Raw genomic sequence first — 5,877 nt, forward strand, 5'->3', positions numbered from 1 at the left:
CCAGGTCTCCCTCTGTGGAACTTCGGGTGATGTCCGTGACCCCTCCATGCCTCCGTCTCCTCGACCGTACTCTCGGCTGGCAGTAACAGCAGCGCCCACTTCGCAGAGGGGGGTGCTTGGGCCGCCTCGGCTCCTTGGGGGGGTCCGCTCTTCTCAGCGGGCTCTGGACCCGCGGGGTTGGCTGCAGGAAGGGGCGTCACAGCTGTGGTCACTGAGTCCCAGGGCCCTTGAATGAGGGAGTCACAGCCCTGGGGCCTGGGGCCCTGATACCTGTGTGTCCGTTGGGACTGGGGCTCATTGTAGTGCCACTCGTGGGGGAGGGGACGTCAGGGCCTGTTCCCTGCAGGCGTGGCCTCCTGAATGGCACAGTGTCTCACGCTGGGGTAGGCGGGGGCAGGAGGGAGCTCACAAAGCTGGTTCTCACTCCCAAGAAGGGCTTCTTTGAAAGCCCTTGTAATCTGCCTCCCCGTCCGCTCCCAGAAGTAAGTTCCAGCCTCTGTGATAAGATCAGTGCACTGTCCGTCTCCTACACACATCACGCATGTGCCACGGGCTCCCTCCATGAGTGTCTCTCCTGACAGACTTAGCGTGAGGCTGGGCCCGCGTCTGAAGGCTCATGGCTCCATCCTGCAGCTCGCATGGCCCCTGGCGCATTGTGTGGGTTCAAGGATACATGCGTGCATGCATGCATGAATGAAATGCATCCGTTTTGCAAGCAAACCAGAAAAGGCTAAGAACACGCAACATGTTTGGCCGAATGACACTTCCGGTGCGGAAGTGTGTGCCCTCTCCCTCTCTCTCTCTGTCTCTGATTCAATTCCTGCCACTTGCTTTTCAGTAACAAAAGAAATGAAGGTCTAACTGTGCAGCTGGTTTTCCCACGTAGACTCAGATTTGTGGAAAACGGGTGCACTTTGGGCCAGGACGCCCCCACTGTGATGGCAGGTGTTTGTGACTCTATGACAGGTCAGTTCCCACCTGAAGGTGCCCCCTGCACAGGCATGTCCTTGTGCCCAGAGGCCTGGGACCTCCCTCAGGGACACCATGGACCAAGCTGGGCACCCAGAGCCCGGGGCTTCTGGAAGCCAGTCACGTAGAGCACAGCCGGCCCGAGTCGTGAGCCAGCCCTGCACACAGTGATTTATCTCAGAGGGACGCGTTTGCAGTCCAGCCTCACACACAGGCAAGCTTCTCCCTCCCCCGTCCAGTACATGCACACACAGCGCGGCCCTCACATGTGCGCGCGCACACACACATGCTCATCCTGGCCAGAGAGCAGAGGAGAAAAACAAGGCTCCTTAGTTTCTCAGGGAGGCAGTGTCCCGAGCCTGTGGCCTCATTCCTGGCGGGTCCCTGAGCCCGTTCGCAGCCACACTGGTGCTGCTGGGGCCCAGGAGGCCACCTAGTCGGCTGCCTGAGCGCCACCGGCCAGGCCTGCCCCCCTTGCTGCCACTGAATCCCCCACCAGCTGCTTCTGTCTCCACCGCTCTCTGCCTCTCTCAGCACATGATAAACTCCCTCACATCCCTGGCCCATCCACGCCCAGCGTTCTCGTGTCATTGCCCTCTCGTCCCAGCAGTAAGTGGGCAGGGGGCACACAGGCTCCGGAGTCTGGTTCCAGCCCACTTACCTCCCTGCTGTGTGGCCTTGGACGGGACCCTCACCCTGTTCTGATCTAGAATTTCCTCACCTGTCAAATGCGATCACTTGTATCTCGGCTAAATAAGCCAATGAGACAAGAATGGCAGATTACCAGGCCTGGTGCTGGGACGTGTCCACTTCTCCTCGCTGCTCTTTCTTCCCACCAAGCTGAGCCCTCCCCTGGGCCTGCCCCTCTCGCCAAACCACTAGGCTTTCCCTCTGCTGCGGCTTCTGCCCCCGGACCTGTAGCCAAACCAGTCTTTGCTTCCAGAAGAAACTGTCCCCGGACAGCACCGCTCTCCTTAGCCGCACCCCTCCTCTTCATTTACAGATTAATCTTCATCACTCCGCCTCAGGTGCCTTAAGTTACACACCCTCACAGCTTCTGTCGGGTCCTCAGTGCCCACTTCAGTCGCATCCCCTCAAGGCCCTCACCGTTCTGGTGCCGTCGTCCCCCCCTTCAGTCTGGGGTAGCAGTGGTCTGTGCGGTGGCTGGAGGCGGGCCTCCTGGCTCAGCCACTGACCAGCTGGGGCCAGTCACACCCTTTCTCTACCCCTCAGTTTCATCACCTGGGAAACGGGGCTCCAAGGAGCACCTGCCTTGTCGGGTGGTTGTGAGGACCACATAGGCAGTGCGTGCTAGGGCTCGATGCTCATTGTCTCGTGTTATGACTCTGAGAACCCCCCCCCACCCCCACAGAGCGCTGACCTCCCCGCCCCGGTCCTCCTCGTCCTCACCAGTCCTCAGACAGGGGCGTCCTGTGCAGCTGTCCCCAGGCGATCAGGGATGTGCCGGAATGTCTTGCCCCTTCCACAGCTGCCACCATCCTCTCCTCCCAGGCGACTGCACCCCACGCCTCTGGCCTCGGTGCCACTGCTGTGCCCGGGTTTAGACTGTTGTGGACTTTCGCACATCTCCACCTGGACAGGGGCGCCCACTGGCTGGGTTGGGACCACCACCTTTGGTCTTTGAGCAGGCGAGAGGAAAGCGCAGGCTACACTCCCTGAGTCATACGTAACTAGTCAGCAAACACACGTCCCACACAGGGCTGCTTCCCGCACTCCACGCCATGCCCACCACAAAGCTGCCCTGCGTTAACAGTGCCACCGAGAGGCAGAAGGGTCACCCCCCCTGACACACACACACACACACACACACACAATTTCTTCCTCAACAGATCCGTTCTTTGCTTGTCTACACCCCAGCAAATCCATTTCCTGCTTCCCTCCATTCATTCTCCACACGGCAGCCAGAGTGCTCGCTTCAAATTATAAATCTAAATCGCATTGTGGGTTTTATCATCTCCCTGCCTGCAACCTCCCAAAGGCTTCCCATTATCCTGAACATGAAAGCTAACCTCCTTACTGTCACCCACGAGACCCTGCGTCACCTCACCTCTGCCTGCTTCACCCATCGATCGCCCTGCGGACTGCGTCCCCTAGTCTAGTTCGCCAGGTTCCGACCACGTGGCCTTCGTCCACGCACTGCATGTTCCCTCTGCCAGAAATGCGCTTCCTCAGCCGTGCATACACCGCGTCCTTTGGGAAGCCTTCCTGGCTGCCCGACGCACTCAGTGCCCCTCTCCAAGGCGGAAGCTCCCTCCCTTACACCTCCTGCCGCTGAAAATCATTTTGCTTGCTCCTTTGATTGCTGTCTGCACATTCATTAGAATGGGAGTTCTGAGACATCGGGCCTGAAACTTTCATTCATTCATTCATTCGCTCATCCACTCAGCAAGTATTGAGGATACATGCAGTACGCACAAGACGTTTTTGCTTCAGAGGACAGCATTTCAGCCACCAGCCACTGCCCTGAACATCCCAGCCGCCTGATAAATAGCAGTTGACTGAATGAACGAATAAACCAAAGGGTAGGAAACAGATTGGTCAGAAAGAAGAATGTGGGTCACATATACAGCGCTAACAGTAAACCTGAACGTTACTAATGTTACTGAGACCGGCTGAGGCAGCCTACGTATCCAACAGGGAAAATGCGCTCGGAAAGGCTGCCTCATGAGGCTTCTGAAATTATGCAAGAATCATTAAAATGTAGAACACGACAGTAAGTCACCAGCATGAAGACACCATGCATATTTCTTCTGTTAGCAGGGTGACCACTCAGTAACTTATTGGGCGTAATTTATTAAGTGCTCTCCTTGACAAATGGAAGGAAACTGTTTGCAATTAAACCACATTCGCACTGCTGGTTTTGAACAGTAATTTCATGTCCAGAATTTATTGGCTCTTTGAGGAAATTCTCAAAAGCTGCTATGAGCTGAAGTCAGGGTGGAGATAGGAGAGACAGTGTTTGCATGGGTGGCAGTGCGGTACCTGGTTCCAGCCAGGAATCCGAGGCTTGCTTCCCGTTTGCAGATAGCGGTTACTGTCCACGTAGCAGCATCACTTCCGTGTGAGGTCATGTGTACCTGCTTCCCGTCCTTTCCAGCACTAGGCCCAGTCAAGACAGAAACCAAATCCAGGTGCAGCAAAGTCTCGGTCAGTCAGCTTCCCATGGAGAAAGCTACTGGGAGCTATTGCAAAGTCTGAATTCTCAAGCACTAAGAATAGTGTGTGCTTTTTTAAAAGAGTCCATTCGATTGGAAAGTAAGTTAACCAAATACTGACGTTTGCTAGTACTCGGGAGGCGGAATCTAAATGACTGACAGATGAAAAGGCCTTATATCCACATATTGCATATTGGTTTGTCCTCTTAGAAAGGATAAACATGATTTCCTACAGATTAAGGACATAATGCTTTTCTTAATTCACTTTTTTCCGAGCACTTAGGCAACGTTCAATCCAGGTCCGCTCGATCTATATGCATACTTTGGGTTTGTGGGTCTGCATTGACATTTTATTGTGAAACTAAAAAGCGTTCTTATACACGGTGTCGCAGAGCTGCCCGGTTAGTCTCTGAACTCTCATCAGACTTCTTTCTGTGTTTAGGTGTCAGGATGGGTATCGCTTTCTGCAACGTGCTGTGACCTGTGTCTAATCACTTTTCTTGAATGACTCAGGGAGGGGACTCAGTGGCATTTGTGAATGGCAGAATGAGATACAAGAAGCTGGGTGAATTCTCTCTTCCACATACTCCGTGATATGGTTTCCCAAGCGAGAAATGTGCTAAGGCTTCTGCCCAAGTCAGCTATCAGTCCTGTACGCCACAGTGAGGGGTGACTTAATGTGTCTGGGATGAAAACATTCTGTTGGTGTTGTGTGTACACAAGAACAGGTGAATCGACAAATGGAGAAAAAGTCCAGGAAACCATATATGCACCCATCAGACATGGCAAAGGGGAAAGGGGATCTCTGTAATAAGTGACGCTGCAAATAACCTATCTTAACCCCCGACCTCACACCAGGTATTAATATCAATTCCAGGAGTACAGATCTAACCGTGGAAAGTAAAACAACAAAGCTTCTAGAAGAAATAGCATCTTCTTGACTGACCGTGGAGCCTGTAAAGATTGTTCTTAAACAGGACTCAAAATGCCAATCATAATGGAAGAAAGGGATACATTTCTATACTAAAATAAAGAACTTGCATCGATCGAAAGGACACCACGAAGAGAGTGAAAATGCATGTCACGGGATGCAAAATAGTGTCTGTCATGTATGTGTGGCAGGCACTCCCGTGCATTGCCCACGGCCGTGGAGACGGCACAGCCACGCTGGAAAGCTTGGGCAGCGTCTACTCAGACAAACGTGTGCCAACCTCGCGATTCAGCAGTTTTTCTCCGAGGTACGGCGAGGGCAGAAATACACACAGACACACCTGAAGACACGGCAATTTGCATAGCCCCAGACTGGATGCTACTCAAATGCCTGTCAGCGGAAGAAGGGCTAAACCAATTGTGCTGTATTCCCAGCCAGTCAGTGCAGAAAGAATGAGAGAACTACAGCCACACACAACAGCCTGGATGTTCCCACAACATCACACTGAGCAATAGACACAAAAGACGACACAATGCATGAATGCATTTACACTGAGCATAAAACAGGCAAAACTAGCATGTGCCCTGAGAAGTCAGAAAACTCATTTTTCTTTGCAAGGTTTGAACTGGAAGGGGTGTGCAGGAGGCTTCTGGGGCGCTCCAATGCTTTGGGTTTTGACGTGGATGCTGAGTCCATGGATGTGTGCGAAATGGGAAACCTCATCGAGCTGCTGGGTACTTAGGAGTTGTGCATAAAACTGAGCCCTGTAATGTATCCGTAGAATAAAATCCCACTGCAAGA

At 53.3% G+C, this 5,877-nt stretch overlaps 1 protein-coding gene across 1 annotated transcript in view; it reads left to right on the forward strand.

Moving 5' to 3' along the window:
* LOC109453648 (uncharacterized) overlaps nt 1-5,877 on the forward strand; it is a 159,979-nt gene that overhangs the window by 100,468 nt on the left and 53,634 nt on the right. The gene's annotated exons all lie outside the window — the stretch shown is intronic.

This window comes from Rhinolophus sinicus, linkage group LG13 (assembly GCF_036562045.2).
Source record: "Rhinolophus sinicus isolate RSC01 linkage group LG13, ASM3656204v1, whole genome shotgun sequence".
Taxonomy (NCBI): Eukaryota; Metazoa; Chordata; class Mammalia; order Chiroptera; family Rhinolophidae; genus Rhinolophus; species Rhinolophus sinicus.